General features: G+C 39.1%; 1 long non-coding RNA gene and 1 pseudogene across 2 annotated transcripts; both read left to right on the top strand.

Moving 5' to 3' along the window:
• The first annotated feature begins 194 nt into the window (after positions 1 to 194).
• LOC148719183 (uncharacterized) lies at positions 195 to 2,316 on the top strand. The gene is made up of 2 exons (XR_015994054.1): positions 195 to 903; positions 985 to 2,316. It is a non-coding gene; the product is annotated as an uncharacterized LOC148719183 (long non-coding RNA).
• A 9,936-nt stretch (positions 2,317 to 12,252) lies between these two features.
• Positions 12,253 to 14,595, top strand: LOC111327526 (uncharacterized; annotated as a pseudogene). Its single transcript, XR_015994053.1, has 4 exons — positions 12,253 to 13,184; positions 13,365 to 13,526; positions 13,711 to 14,153; positions 14,378 to 14,595. The product of XR_015994053.1 is annotated as an uncharacterized LOC111327526 (transcript).
• The last annotated feature ends 2,560 nt before the right edge of the window (positions 14,596 to 17,155 follow it).

Below are 17,155 nucleotides of genomic sequence, written 5' to 3'. Positions count from 1 at the left end.
TTTTTTTTAACTATGTGTGTGCTCTCTAATCGTACGCAAGCGCAGAGACAATAAGAAGGGACGCATGCGTTTTTAGGGCCCAGACAGCGATTTGTGACTGAACGCTGAAAAAAATAACGAAGGCCTTTTTTAATCTTGGGCTCCCGTTTGGACGCTCAAGTAATAACAAGATAATTCGGCTTTATCAAAGATTTGAGTGACAAGTTTGCATTACAATCTTGAACTTCGTAACGTAACGCCACGTGAAAGAAACTTGTATGTGACATTAACATAATTACGTGACATTTTGAGTTCCGTCACATAATCCATCGTCCACCGTCTATCGTCTATCATTTACCGTCGATCGTCCATCGTCCTGGTTCTGGTGCATGCCTTTTTTTAAAACGCTAAAGAAACATTCCACATCATCCAGAGGAATTTGTGTGACACATTTCATTTGGCTTTACGCGAACAATGATCTGCACTCCGATTTACGTTTGCCGATCTCAGATTCTGTGTCATATGTTGGTAATGCAAAGATTACCCGGCAGCTATGTTAAGGAAGGACAGATAGGAAATGAGACGCATTTGTATGTCAACTACTCCCTAGTTTGCGTTAATAAAACTGCGAACGAACGAATTAACTTTTGGTGCGGACGAACCGACTTTTTCCGGCGATACGACTTTGAGATTGGGCGAAACGCACTTCAGGCAAACCAGAGCAACCTTTTGTTTACGTTCTTATACTCTGCTCATATTGCTTAGTATTCCGAAAATTTCTGGAATGCTCTGACGTGTTCCTCGATTTAGGAAGGCAGGAAGGCTAATACATCGATGAAAAAGCGAAAGTTTAAGCAATTCCAATGAGTAGATGGTGGCGTAATCTCCTTGGGAAAAAGCCGAAGAGTTATTCGTATACACCAGGTAATACAACGGACTACTCTGAAGCGAAGCTTATTTGTTACGACGTGTTTAATATATTCATCACCTTTTCTTCCTGCATAGCAAGTTTCCTTTCAAAGGTAGGAACAAAGATGGTATTTGGACATTTTCATGGCAACTTATGAAGAGGTTTACTCAAAATTCTTCCCTCAGTGTAACGACTAGCTCAAGGTGATGGATAACGATCGTCAAGTTATAACTTAACTTAATAGTTTCATCGTGAATCCCATGGCTTCGAAGCTATAATAAATACTCCCGAATCTAGTTGGGCTGTTGATCAGGAGTACACCACCTTGTCTACAAACCAAACAAACCACAAACAGATTCCGTACAGCAACGGAAAGATTTTCATTCGCGGCGTTCATTTCACCTTCCGCAGCTTTGGAGTAAGTTGATTTCTAGAAAGCTCTCTTTGCAAGGCTTTTCTTCGCTCTCAAGGAGGTTATTACATGGCGAATTTCAGACATGGCTGAAATTTTAGTCTAGTGAGGTGGGCTGAAATATTGTGGCAATTACATGACAAATTTCAAACCGGGCTGAAATATTAGCCTGGGTGCTCAATAAAGATTTTGCACATAGAGTCAACAAAAACTCAAAATGACTCATTTTAATTTCCTGTAGTGATATTTATATTACATTACGGAATCGCGCCCATTGAAAAACGTCGCACCGGAAAATGCAAATAAGCTAGAAAAGAGAAAGAGAGCATGCGTAACTTCATGCAGGCCTTTCAATCTGACTGTCAATCATGTAATCCCCCGTGTGTGCTGTGTTTGCAGGTATTGTTTCTTGCTCAGACAACCGAAACGTAACCCTATTCATCCAAGAAGAATAGCCGTAATCCTAATTAGGCGATATTGTTTAAAAATTGATCAGATGTAAAATTATTTACTCAAGCCGAGAGATTTTTTTTTTATAAAACTTTACCAAAACTATACGAGCCGCTGATAATGTAAATATTTTGAAGCGTAAGATTTTTAATTCATTGATTTAAGTTTTGTATTACACATAAGATACATTAGTTTTTAGTAGCATCTTTTAGCATTTTTATTCATTGTAAATTTTTAATTTTTAATTTTCGAGGTCCTTTTTGTAAACCACTTTTTAGTGAAAAAGTTTCCTCATTAAAGATTGTCATCATTCATTCAAAATCTCAAAAATTTAAGCTAGAGAAGGATTCTCTGCTTATAGCTGAGTGTTTTTCCAAACATAATTTTTTCCAAACAGCAAACTGAAAGGAAACATTGATATATATTCGTCTATAAGCCTAGATATTGCATGCAGAAATGAACAACAAAACATGTTAAAGTTGGTTGGTCATTGACTTTATTTATGTGGTGGCTTCCAAAGGAGCGATTTTTTGTTTTCAGCGCGTAATAAATACGGCTTACTGTTCGTGCTCAGTGTCGGCGTCGAATTCATCGTCCATCTTCTCCTCATCCGCTAGTTCTGCTGTTTTTTTCCGTGTAGATTGCTTCATCTTCCATGCCGTCTAGAGTGTTAGAGATTCTGCAGGTTTTGAACAGTGTATGGATCTCGCGAAAGTGTTTTAAGAATTTCGAAAGTGACCCACGATTGGTAAACAAACTCGTCACATATTACGGTGTTGAAATCTGGTAGTTACTAAAACAAGGAATTACCTGGAAAGAGCTGGAATGAGAGGGATGAGCTGGAATGACCAAGAATGACCAAGAATGACCCAAGAATGATCCATAAAAATGATTTTCGATTGAATTTGTGTCCATATACCTGATTTTAACTTGCTAAACAAACTCTTTACGTCCTTCCGCCATTTTCTCACTCAGTTCGAAAAGGCTGATGGAATATTAGCTACAGGAAGCCCGATAAAATATTTCTAATGCAAATGACCTCATGGGGCAGAATACAATGCATCAGGGGATAGGATATTTCCCGCCAAATCTCCAGCATCATGGCGGAAGAGTTTGATCTCTTGCTCTTAGGAGGTAAGATTATTAACTAATATATATCTTTTTGTTGACTACTTACATAAATTGTGAACTCAGTAACATCACTTAATAAACTTGAAAACAAATGCAGAATAAGATACAATGAAATATATGAAGTTCATATATTTTGTACTGCGGTATTAGATACATATGATGCACGATCCTCGCAGTAGATAGCGCTATTTAAGCAATAGCGAAAATCAGACCTGAAAAAAATCAGGCCTGTACGGGATTCGAACCACTGACCTCTGCGATACTAGTGCAGCGCTCTACCAATTGAGCTAACAAGCCAACTGGGAGCAGGCCGTTAAGTTGATTCGTATTAAACCCGTGAAAGTGATAAATGAGATACAATGAAATATATGAAGTTCATATATTTTGTACTGCGGTATTAGATACATATGATGCACGATCCTCGCACGATCCTCGCAGTAGATTTTCGCTATTGCTTAAATAGCGCTATCTACTGTGAGGATCGTGCATCATATGTATCTATGCACGCATCATATGTATCATATGCACGATTCTCGCACGATCCTCACAGTAGATTTTCGCTATTGCTTAAATAGCACTATCTACTGCGAGGATCGTGCATCATATGTATCTAATACCGCAGTACAAAATATATGAACTTCATATATTTCATTGTATCTCATTTATCACTTTCACGGGTTTATTACGAATCAACTTAACGGCCTGCTCCCAGTTGGCTTGTTAGCTCAATTGGTAGAGCGCTGCACTAGTATCGCAGAGGTCAGTGGTTCGAATCCCGTACAAGCCTGATTTTTTTTTTTTCAGGTCTGATTTTCGCTATTGCTTAAATAGCGCTATCTACTGCGAGGATCGTGCATCATATGTAAATGCAGAATAGTTCATGTGAAAGCTAACTGGAGTACATTTTCGGCAAAAACTTCGGAAATTCCAGTTCATTTCTTAATAAAATCCACGAATACTCACGCCATTCCACGTCACGATTTTCCACTAGGATTCAACTCGGCCGCCATCGTGAAATAGTATTGTAACGGGCTTCCTGTGGCTACTACCCCATCAACCTTTTCCAACTGAGTGAGAAAATGGCGGCAGGACATATAAAGACTTTGTGTAATTAGCAAGTTAAAATCAAGTATATGAAGACAAATTCAATCGAAAATCATTTTTATGGATCATTCTTGGGTCATTCTTGGTCATTCTTGGTCATTCTTGGTCATTCTTGGTCATTCCAGCTCGTTCTGGATCATTCCAGCTCATTCCGGCTCATTCCAGCTCTTTCCAGGTAATTCCTTGTTTTGGTAACTACTGTTGAAATCTGCGATCACGTAACAAGAAAACTTACCTTGGCTTCCCTGCTCTGTAAACTAGTCAAGTAATCTCTCTTAACTTCCAGCCGCGGATATTTTGGAGTGTAACGGCCCATCGTCGTGCGTTTCACTGACATCTTGAGCTCTCCATTAAAAGAGGTTATCTGATCTTCCAGCGGCGGACCATACACTTACTGTACTCTCTGGTTATCTCGGAATTCTTTTCGACGGCAATACTACATTGAAACACTTTTCTGTTTCGAAACTTCCGCGTTCATTTCAGTTCTTTCGAGAATGGAATTCTCTGAATATGGTCTCGGCTTATAGCCGAGTATTTTTAATTCACATGTTTTAAGAACCTTCCCGATTAAAACAGACCGAAGTTTATAAGGGTCTCGTTTTCTTGCCGAGTTCGGCTTATAGACAAATAAATACGGTAAGACTGAGATGCAGCCGATTTACGAGGTTCGACCATTAATTTCGCCATGAAAGCAAAGTAACATTACAGAAATATTCCTTTTTAGCCCGTTTTTGCTGTCAGTTCCACTTAACACGTCGAGAAAGTCTATTTACTTTTCGAAAAGCTTAAGTATGCTCCACGTAAGTACACCCTCAGCTCCAACTCTGCTTTACCATAACAACACTTCGTTTCATCACTTTCAAACTACTAATTGCTTCAATTGTATCTCCATTGTCTCTAAGCGAAATTTTACAACTCCCGTTTGGAAATTCGTCAATTCAGATCTTAAGAGACCGAAGATGCCGGTGAGCTTGGTGAGCTTTTGCAACCTCATTCTCAGGTCATCACGCCCCCAAAGTATCATGGATACCCCACTTTTCCCGGGCGACGCTTTTCAATGGGTGCGAATCCGTAATGACAGCTAAGTAAATCACAATGTATGACTCTAACCTTGTGCCTTACTGGGTAAAAAGGCAGCAGGGATTTAAGAAGGATCCCACCAATTCAGGTGGGATCCCACCTTTCTCACTTGGGACTAACAGGTAATCCCAACTGGGATCCCGCATCCTACCTGGGATTGTAAGTGGGATAAGCGGGACTTAAACTTAGCCCACCAGGGATCCTGCCTCCTACACGGGGTTCCAGGTGGAATAAGAGGAATAAGAGGGATCCCATCTGGGACTTAGGTCATCCCCACAGGGATCCTACCTCCCACCTGGGACTCCAGATAGTATATATATATATATAACAACTTTATTTAAATAATAACATATAACATATTATTATTAAAAAAGGGTTATAGAAGGGAGGAACTTAATCCTCATTGTAAACTATACCCCAGATATAAAAATTTAATACTATGCAATATACATATACATACTGAAACATTTTACATACAGGCATATATCTATATAAATATAAAATCTAAATAAAGAAGACATATCTAAGATAACTATTTTGTTTAAGATTATAACTAAATAATGTATAATACATAGAATAATTTAATTTTTAGTCATAGACCTAGTTAAAAAATGTTGGTTTAAGAGCTTTCTTAAAAGCATTAATTGAGTCAAGTTCAACTACTGATGATGGTAAACTGTTCCATGTGTCGATATGTCTGTGCCAAAAAGAGTACTTAAAGATGTCTGTACGGCTAAATGGTTTATATAGTTTAAACTGATGACTTTTTCTTGATTGCCTGTTACTGAAGGATATGTAATTATTAGTGTTTACAGAAGAGTGTCCTTTAATGAACTTAAAAAGCTGAACCAAACTAAGAAACTCTCTGCGCTGAGCTAGTGTCGCTAGTTTCAAGGATTTCAGTCGGTCTTCATACGGAGTGTCTTTATCAATGATCCATCTTGTAACGTTCCTTTGCACGCATTCAAGTTTTTCAATGAGATATGCTTGGTGAGGATTCCACGCTTGACAAGCGTACTCGAGTATTGGACGGATCATGGATCTATAACCAGTAAATAGAGCCCTAGAGTGAGATCCAAATGTCCGCTTGAGTAAGCCCAATAATCTGTTCGATCTTGCAACAACAGACAGTACGTGGGGTTTCCAAGATAAATCACTGGAAAGAACTACCCCAAGATGTTTGTGTGTAGATACTTGGGTAAGTAGCTTGCTATTAATAGAATAGTTGCACGGAGAGGGAGTTCTAGCCCTGGTGAACTTCATGGACTCGCATTTGTCAGCATTTGTTCCTAAAAGCCACGAGCCACACCAATCAGTGACGTTATCTAGACTCTCCTGGGCAGTGATGGACGTTTGAGATGGAGTACAGTAATTATAGATAGTAATTATAGTAATTATAGATGGGATCCCATTTGGCCCACATGTGAAACACATCTCAAAATTTAAGAAATGTGATTTAAGTCGTGTAAAAAAAATCACTGAGTAACACTCTGTATGTGAACTTGCATCTAAGAGTTTCACAGGAATGCAAATTTAGAGAAGCCCTAGTTCAACATATGAAAACATAATGTGAAAGGACACCATATGAAAAACCACGTGGAAAAAATTGCTTTCCAAAGTGTGAAGTTACCCATGCAAATCTAGGTCTGTATGTTGGACAGTTTTGATGCAAATCTGCAAACTTAAGCAGATTACCACCTTTAAATATATAATGCTGTAGCCATCATCGATTGCTAGCGGTGGTTTATAGTTTTTGTCAAGAAATTCTTGGTCTATCGGTAACAATGAAAACAAAAGTTAATTAGTGCTTCTCTAAAAACATGTAGCTGTTGAACTTCTCAGTGAAATTAGGATCTTTTAGACCACAATTTGAAGTGCAATCATTATATGCACCAAAACTACATGTTATACCAATTTTGAACTGTACTCTTGTGTTTTGCAATAGTTTTAAAATTCACCAGATATTACAAATTTTCTCATTGACTGAATTAAGCCGTGCAAGAGTACAAGCTATTTTATGTTTTGTGGTATAGTCTTCTATATCTATGCTTAGTATGCTGTAGTCTTACAAAATGTTTGATTGGAAAACACATTGAGTGAATTGCAGTTTACCAGAAGTCCTATGTGGGATATCAACTAATATTTTGTGTAGGGTGTTTGATATTCCCACTGGAAGGTGGGATTTACTGGATTCCACCTGGAAATTTAGGTGGGATACCACCTGGGACGTTCCAAAATCTTGGTTGGGATCTCTGGTGGTCCCACCTGGGATCCTACCTGTGACAGACCTGGAATCCTATCCTGTTTTTCCCTGGGTTTTGATTTGAACGTGAAACTCTTCTCTTTCCTCCTCATTTTTGTGGCATTGTTTTCTGATCTTGAAAACAGGAGTTGATTGATGAATGTTAATTACCATCATTGGTCATACTGGAGAGCTACACACTCAACAATCTTTCAACAAGAGTGCTGTATTTACTTCACAAAGATAACTGTACAAAAATTATTATTCTTTGTTTCAATCACAGTCACTTTTCACCTCATCATTCAAGGGGTTTTTTACTAAAATGTAACTTTTTTCCTTTAGTTAAATACTACATATCATTATTCAGGAAGCAACTAGTAATGTGCATTGTTGGAAATTGTGATGAAATTAAGTGATCTATAGGCCTTTTCACCTCATTCATTCAAGGGGTTTTTTACTAAAATGTAACTTTTTTTCTTTAGTTAAATACTACATATCATTATTCAGGAAGCAACTAGTAATGTGTATTGTTGGAAATTGTGTTGAAATTAAGTGATCTATAGGCCTGAGTGCTCTGTTTAACCAAGAATCATAAAAACATTTGCTCCACATTACAGCTAGTCAGCCACAGCCCTTACATGTAGACTACAGAGTGGGAATTGTTGCATCAGTTTTTTCTGTTGCTTGCATGTTTTTGGACTAATTGCCTTCGTGTACAAGCCACAGTTTGAAGGAATATATCAAGAGAATTGATTTCGCTTTGTAAATGCAGGTCTTTCAGGCAGAAGGCTGCCTAATTATTTAATTTTTCAACGTGGGATGCTGGAGGAGGATTGGTAGTCAAGATACTCAGAATACAACTATGATGGCTCCCAAGTTTAGGTTGAAGCTAAATCCCCTGCCGTTCCAAATATTGCTCAATCTGTATATCTACATGATTGACATTTGGTGCTCAGCAAATAGTTTGCTGGTTTCTCAGTGTGCCTTCAATTGACAAATTGAAAATTTGGTGAAGACAAAATTTTGTTGAGATTTTTGGCAGAGCAAAAGAGAGGGCATTTTATCGATTGAATCAGTGATTTATGTCTAATTTAATTTCTTGCAATATGGCATTACAAAAGACAATGAAATCCCAAAATAATTTGGCAGTGGCAACCATCTACATGTAATTTAAGTCAAAACTTGTCTAAGTTGCAGATATATCCAATTAGGTGTGATCGCCACATTGTGGAAACTTTCATGAGTAAATTTTTTTCCTTTAAAGGAGAGCATATTACCGTTTGGTTACCTGTAAGTTGAAGTTTGATGGAAATTCTTTGAATCATCAGGTAGTGTAAGGGATAACACGAGATAGTACATACCAATCCCAGAAGTCAATATTTAGAGGCAAACAAATGCTGAATTCATATGAATAAAATAGGGAGAGCATAGTCAGTAAGGGTGGCATGTGATCATTCAGTACAAGGTTTCCCATGAGAAGTTTAGAGCCAGTATTTGAGAGCAATAATTATAGGAATACATGGCTCCAGTATATAAACAATGGCATTTTAATGAAAAATTTATATACATGTAAGCATATAACTTCAGGCTTACACTAGGACACAAGTATTGTCTTATAGACTAAGATTGTAGTGCTGTAGCCAATTCTCTTCATTTTCCAGGGTGGTCTCTTATAAAATTTAGCAAAGATACATTCTGCTGACCAAGCAGCTGTTTTTGAGATGATTTCTCTGGAGACTTTAGCTTGAACACCATTGCTTGCTTGAAAATCTAATTTATTAAAATGTTTCCCTGGTTTGGTTCATTTCAACATGTCTCTAAACGCAAATGTCATTCATATCCATATTTCTCAAATCCTAGTGCTTTGTTACTGCATGGTAACAAAGTCTTTAAATAATTCAACAAAATTGAAGCATCTCATGTGATCCTATAACTGCTGATAGATAAAGAAGGCTTTTCCTTTTCATAAACTGTTTGGCAATAGGTAGTTCTCCAAATGAGCCTCAATTAGAAGCTTGCAATATTTGTGATAATGCTGATCTTATTTTATCGATGGGTCTACATCCCAAGCCATGCCTAAATAACTCCGTTCTGAAGTCTAAGGCTTCAAATATAGTTGCCTTGTAGGGATAAAAAAAATGCAATCCATTTCCTGAGGTAGACTGAGAACTGGTACAGTAGTTGAGTTCTAGTCAAAGCATTCTCTGAAATTCCTCTGGCTGTGAGGGAATGTCAGAAGAGTAAGTATCTTGTGTAATGGTACTTCCCATAGATCTGATAGGTGTATCAGAGTTGTCCTGCTTCTGAGCAAGGTCAAGGCATGCCATTTAACAACTTCAACAACCTTGCGAACCAAATCTGTGTTTTCCAGTGTGGAATAATCACAACCCCTTGACTCTGATCTTGTTCCACTTTTGCAATTGACCCTGATTATAAGGGAAAATGTTGGGAAAGCATAAAAATCACTATGCATACCCCTAATTCAATGTAAATGCATGCGTCCACTGATATTTCTCCTGGGTCTCTATGTCTCCCCGATATACATGGTTTGACCTGCTTATGTTGATTTTAGAGGCAAATCGGTCAATTGGTGATTTTCCAAATAGATGTTCTCAGGTAAAAAAAACTTGGAGTCAAGTTTCCACTCTGTAGCAGTATTTATCATGCATGGATGTGATTCTCTGTCAGCTAAAACAATGTCCTTCTCTAGGATATAAACTTCTGCTTTTATCCATGAATTCCACTGAGTACGCCACATCCAAAGGTCTTTCACTTGCTAATTTGGTTGGATTTTTGGCTTTTACCTCCAAAGTTATTGTTATTATCAATCAAAGCTTTAATGTGACAGTTGTTCATATTTTGAAAAAATGCTTTCAGTGTTAAGAGACAAGCAAGAATTTCCAGGTAGGTTGCTATAACTTCAGTTTCTGACTGATTTTTTACTGACCACTTTTCTCCTTGTCCTTCCCTGGGATACGAATCGCTGTTAACTACAAATTCTGCGGAGTACACCACATCCAAAAGTCTTTGACAATTTGGTTGCATTTTGGACTTCTACCTCCAAAGTTCTATATGATATAGCTGTGGTATTATCCATCAAAGCGTTTATGTGACAGTTGTTCGTATTAAAAAAAATGCTTCAATGTTAAGAGACAAGCAAGAATTTCCAGGTTGTTTAATTGATTACTAGCTTCAGTTTCTGACCATTTGTCTCCAGAAGAGACATCATTCATCACGCGATCCCCACCACCTGTGAAGGAAGCATCAGAATAAATAATAATCTCATATAGTTTCCATTTAAAACTACATTGCTAGTTTCAGCAACATTTTCTACCCACCACCTTATATCACTTTGCAATGTCTGAAATATACACGGTATCATCAAATTGCCTTAATTTTCTCCCTAAGTGCTTCAGTTGTCTCAATTTCTAACTGTTGGTAATAAAGGGGTCCCTGCATGATGCACAGGAAACTTGCAACCTTGACCCCTTTTAGCTCTGATACAGTTCCTTATTGATGGAATTTGATTTTCTAATATCTCTATTTTGTACAGATTTTGTTAGCTTTGGCCTCTGTCAATGATACTGTCATTTCAACTGATTTGAGATTAAAACCTAGGAAGTTTATTCTCTGCTTTGGGGTAAGATCAGACTTGTCGTCATTAACTATAAACCCCAAATCCTTAAATAATTTGACAGTGGCTTCAGTACTGGTTTTACACTGATGGAAACTGTTACCTTGTAAATAGGGTGCTATCACTATAGGATCCTACATTTTTAAACCCTATACAGAGTAAGCAGGTTACATAAGTTCGGTAAATACTCCTGGAGCACAACTATGGCCATTTGGAAGACTGGTAAAATGAAAAAATTGATTTCAAGACAATTGCCATCAGCCTCACTTGTGGGTACTGAATAGTATGCATCCTTTAAATCAATTTTTGACATCGATGTTATAGCACTCTAAGGGTTCTCCATTTTAAAATGTTGATATTCAATGAATTTGTTTAATCTATCCATATTTAATATCCACCGATAAGCACTTCTTTTCTTTGGCCCTACAGAAATTTTCGGATTAAATTCTGAAGCTGAGTTTCTGGTAGGCTCAATTATGCCTGATTCCAAGAATTCCTTTATTTTGGAATTTAATAACGATTTTTATTTCATCATTATTAAAACTGTATTGTGAAGGTGTATTCTGATCGTCCGGGTGAGTGTAGTCCTGGGAAGGACTGTTGTCGGTGGTAGTGACTGACGTTTCGACAACCTGTGCGGAAGTCATCATTAGAGTCAAGTGATTGACTCTGATGATGACTTCCGCACGGGTTGTCGAAACGTCAGTCACTACCACCGACAACAGTCCTTCCCAGGACTACACTCACCCGGACGATCAGACTACAACTTCACATGTTACCCCCGGGTTCAAGCCATTTACTGTAAAACTGTATTGTTAGGGGACAGATATCTGTTTGGGTTGGACAGAAAAATCAATCTGAAATCCTTGGACTGTTCAAATTATAAATGATAACCGCTCAGTTCGCCTACGACCAAACTCGCCTACGCCAAGTCGCCTACGACTAAAGGTGAACCCACCTATGTAGGCGAGTTCGTTTACTAAATTAGGCGAGTTCACAATCGAGTTTGTGAACTCAATAATAAAAAAATAAACATAAAAATAAACATAGATGTTTATTTCACTTGCGCGGCACTTAGCAAATAAGGTGAGACTTTTTCAAGTTCAATAGGATATTGTTTAATGTCCCTTGCGCGGCACTTAGCAAAGAAGGTGAGACTTTTTCAACTTCAAAAGGATATTGTTTAATGATACGTCTACAAGCCTGTCAATGTCCCGTGCGCGGCACTTAGCGAAGAAGGTGAGACTTTTTCAACTTGAGTAGGACATTGTTTGAAGACCTTAATGATATTGAATTGAAAACGCCAACAATATCTGCCAATCACATTGCTGCGATTTCGATCCGCCCTCAAATTGACTGACTGCTGTAAAAAGGGCTTTAGTTTCTAGTTCATTTCATTCAACGAAGCTTTTCGGAAAACTCTCGCGACAAAAATCATTAGAAATGGACCGGTTTTATTGCATCTTCTGTACCAAACAAGTAACGTCTCGCCAAGAGGCACTTATGTGATGGCTGCGACAGGTGGTAACACCGGTGTAGTGAAACAGGGATCACGAGAGACCAGTACAGGGCTGCAGTCCGATCAGGAAAGGAAGTGATTTGGCGATGCCTGTAATGCAGTGACAATTCCACAGACCATTCCATCCCTGTCGCAGAGAGGACACGACTCGGATTCGAAGAAACGGACAACTTCAACATCCGTGCATCATTTGAGGACTCGAGTTCACTAAACCTTTTTTCAGATGACGAAACCCCCCCTGTCACTTGAAGACCCCTGTCCAGAGCCAGAAGAAGTACCAATGGAGATGTCATTGGAAGAACCTGAGCCTGCCCCTTTCCCTCCACAGCCTGACGTTCCCACCTCTTTTCACCTCGTTGGGGAAGGTTCACAGAGAAGAAAAACCAAATTGTTTGACAGCCTAGGTTTTTCTTACAACGTGCGTTCCAAGAGACCTTACGCGACCTACTGACCTTTCTTGTAGGCTTCTACAAGGGGGAGGTCAGGGTGAAGGAACGACGCCACCTGATTTTTGTGATAGGTCAGCAGCTGACGCAACTCGCCGCCAGCAAGTCCTGGTACGTGGATGGAACGTTTAAGCCGGTCAGCCATCCATTCCAACAGCTCCTTTCCATAAACGCATTTGTGCGTTCAGGTGATTGCGCCAAACAAGTACCGCTGGTATTCGTCATGATGTCCGGTCGAAGGAAAAGCGATTATAAGAAGGAAAAAGATTTATTGTCTGTAACTGAATGTGTGATGATCTGACTCAATTTTTATTCCGCCTATTATAGTTAGAAGTTACGTGGTGACAAATTAAATTAAAGTGATGACAAACCAACTAACTTGTCTTCTCACTAACAGCGATCTTGATTACAGTTTCATTTAACTGATATATATATATATTTTTCTTTCCTTTTTCAGGTTCTGCAAGAGATAATAAATTTGCTTCCCGGCGAGACCACTGCAGTACAACAGGTGACTGTGGACTTCGAAAAATGGCTGTGGTCAGCCCTGAGGACTATTCTCCCAGACGTCCAGATTCGGGGCTGTCTCTTCCACTGGACACAAGCATTATGGAGAAAGGTAAATAATGAGAATATGTGACCGTATTTCTTTTTAACCCATTTCCCGACCTTATTGACGTACTTTATTGAAGCCCCTAACCGATAATATACGACTGTGTTTGGTTTTATCCACTACCTGACCGACCTTATACCGACTTACTCAAAATTGTGGTTCTAACAATGGCTCAAATTTGTTTTTATAGGTCCAGGAGCTTGGGTTACAAGTGGCCTACACTGAAGACCAAGGCACCTATGGGTGGGTGGGGAAGTTGTTAGCGCTTACTTTCTTGCCATACACAAAAATAACCACGCAGTTCGAGCGCCTACGCCTTGGAGCTGAGGGTCCACGTAAAGAGCTGGCGGAATACATTGCATCACAGTGGATCTACAATGCCATATTCCCCGTGAAGGACTGGTCCGTCTTCATGCAGCCAGTGCGAACAAATAATGACATTGAAGGATGGCATCACGCATTGAATCGACGTGCCAGCGGCCGCTGCAGCCTGCCATTCTATGTCCTCATACAGTTACTCAACCGAGAAGCAAGGCTGGTTGAAGTCCATATGCGACTCGTTGCCGACCACAAACTGACGCTTATCCAGCGAGGAAATATCGCGTTCTGCAGACCAAATTGCAGGATCAGTGGGAGTAGTACCTGTTACAGCCCGTGATACTCGCACGGGTAGACTATGTAAGAAACCGGACAGACTTGACTTGTAGGGGTACCCTGCGATAGTATTTGTAGGGTCACGTGACTCTCGTTTTGATATAGTTTCTTTGCAAGAGTTGTAGAGCGATGCATGTCGAAAGCCGTGAAAATGAAATGCTGTGTAAAGCTGTAAAGCCATGAATAAATACGTTGTGTTACCAGAACAGTACCAGTCAAAAAGAAAGACAGTAAGGCAGCTTTTGAAGTCTTGCTCAATACTGTATGGGCCTACTCGCATACAGTAAACAGCTGTGTCAACACAAGAAAACATATTATATATTCCTTGTATTGTGTTTAGATATTAAGCAAAAAATACTCCTTGTATTGTAAATAAAATCTTCAGATGTAAATAAAGTTGTAAATAAAGCGGTTTGTATTATGACGAGTAGGTACCTCATGTAATCATGACTTTAACATTCAACAAACCGGGCAATTCACTCGTTCACTCGTAAGTGAACTTACCTAAGTGAACTATTGACGAAATTCGCGAACATTATAAAGAATGCCAAGATGACGTTCACATTACCAAGAAAACATGCTGTAATCACAAACATTTTCCACTTAAAAGGCATGCATTACTTGAGTGAACTCGTCTGCGTGAGGAGGCGAAGTCGCTTACGTAGGCGAGCTGAACAGTTGTAGGCAGGTTTGTGCGTAGGCGAGTTTGGTCGTAGGCGATTTGACCGCAAATCTTATAAATATGTCTGTCGTCAATTTTTCCCAGGCAGGCAAAGAAATTTCAATGTGCCTGCCTTGTGCTCCATGCCAAGCTAAATTTTGATTAATTTTACCTTGAAATACAGTCCTCACCTTAGGGTGGTGTTCATCAGCTAGTTCTGATTTCCCCTTTTTCTTGAAGGTCTAGTGAGGTGACGGCTTCCCTGGGCCCTGATGTCTGTATAAAATAGACTTTTCTTGATTGATCTTTGAGTTATACCTCTTGTAGTAGCCTTGTTGAGAATAGCTTAAACTTGGCTTACTAAACACTTTCTTCCCAATGTTATTGGTTTCATCGATCCATCTCTTTCACAGATCTAGACTTTAGATCTTTACACAGCCACTTTGTGATGACGGTTTGTGTATTGCATAACTGCCTATGTATTGATCACTTTGATCTGGCTTGATTAACCCTCACGTTTTAAGATTAACTTCATTAATTGAGTGGCCAATGAGGATGAAGATTCTTGTGCTAGAGTTAAGAAGTCGCATACTTCTGACTGAGAAGCTGAACAATTTCAAACCATACTAACCTACGAACACCCGTAAATGCATTAACAGTAAAATTTTATTCATGCGGTCATTTATAACTACAATTATTTTGGACGTAGGCGAACTGACAAATAAGCGTAGGCTAACTGACATTAGACGTTAGCGAATCGACCTCATACGTTGGCGAACTGACACGTTGGCCCAACGGCCGGCATTCAGTTGCTTAAATAGGCCATAGTATGTTTTGTGCATTTTGAATAACATTTGTTTTATTTCTAACTTTAGTTGGTACATGGACAAAGCTAATTGCATCCTGTCGCTGAATTATCAGGGCAAAAAAGGTTGTAGTGGTCCATTTTACAGGTGTGTGCTTGGTTGCTAAGCCTTTGAACAGGAGTGACGCCAAGGGTGACCATGTTATGATACAAACGTTGTTTCTTTTCCAATGTAAATAACTTTGTTATAATGCTAGATGATGAATTGTCCATATTCTCTGGTGCTAACTAGATACTGGTCTCTATCAAAGCAAGGTAAATCTTCAGCCTCACTCCTAGTCACACGCTTGGCAACTAAGTACACAACTGTAAAATGGCCCATTCAGTTAGGTTCTAAATATTGATCGATATCAAAAAATATTTATGCAGAATTTCTTTCCTCGTCTTTGGCAGCCGTTCGCTCGACAAAATAAGATGTGACACGAAGGTACCGCTTGCCGGGCCTGGTCTCGTTGCGGCGTTTTGGAAGTTGTCCTGATCTTATTTCCACACTGGTAGGAGATAGGAGAACACTTGTGTATGGACATTTGTTTCATAATTGAAACAGTTGAGACATTTAATCTGTGTTTGTTTTTCTTTACGACTCTGCATTGATTCACTGTAATTTAATGGAGCACCATGTTTATTTGCCGGGTGGATTCATGCGGGCTGAACAGTGTTCTTACTTCGACACTGACCGTGAAGCCTTTCAGTACATTCTAATGTGAATAGCAACGCTCCGATCTTCAACAGAGATCAATTAGTAACGCTTCACGTCATAAAGTACTGTGTCTCGCTTTGATTGACGGGTGAGCAGTATCTCTAGCCTAATACGTTTGCTGCCGTCTGTTTTTCATGCTGTCAAAGACTCGTTAGGTGTCGGTCTTGATCTGCTCCAGTCTAATTTCCTGTTGATGTTGTTTGTCAAGAGTATGCGGTTTTATTGCATTAATTTTCAAATTACTGGTAATCCTTGCATCTGATTGGCTCTCATTGGTATCAGAATTTCTTCACGAATTACACCATTTTTGTTTTTAATTGCATCATTTCCCCCAGCCAATGAGAGAACTTTATAAAAACACAGTAAACATCCAGATTTCGTGGTTTGTATAGAGCAACCATTAAAATAGAAGGAAAGTGAGAGATTACTTTTGCAAATTTTTACGAACCAGCTCAGTGCTGGGTCAATAAAATATTAGTAATAAAGTAGTAATTGAACTTCTTCTTGTGCAATTTTGGTCAAGAAACAAATCAATAGGAGAACCGAACGACAGTGGACCGCTGGGTGCACATCTTCGAAATGTATCAATCCTCGCTGTTGAATGATAGCCAAAAGCTGCTGATTATAATGCCCCAGGAGGTGACGCATTATTGGTAGAACTCTGAAGAGGATTAACACTATAAAGTCTAAACGTTCCTACCACATTGGAAGCGACCAAATCGGGATAGAATGCTACATTACCACTATATCCACCT

This window comes from Stylophora pistillata, chromosome 12, assembly GCF_964205215.1.
Source record: "Stylophora pistillata chromosome 12, jaStyPist1.2, whole genome shotgun sequence".
NCBI lineage: Eukaryota > Metazoa > Cnidaria > Anthozoa > Scleractinia > Pocilloporidae > Stylophora > Stylophora pistillata.
This window is presented reverse-complemented; position numbering and strand designations above follow the sequence as displayed.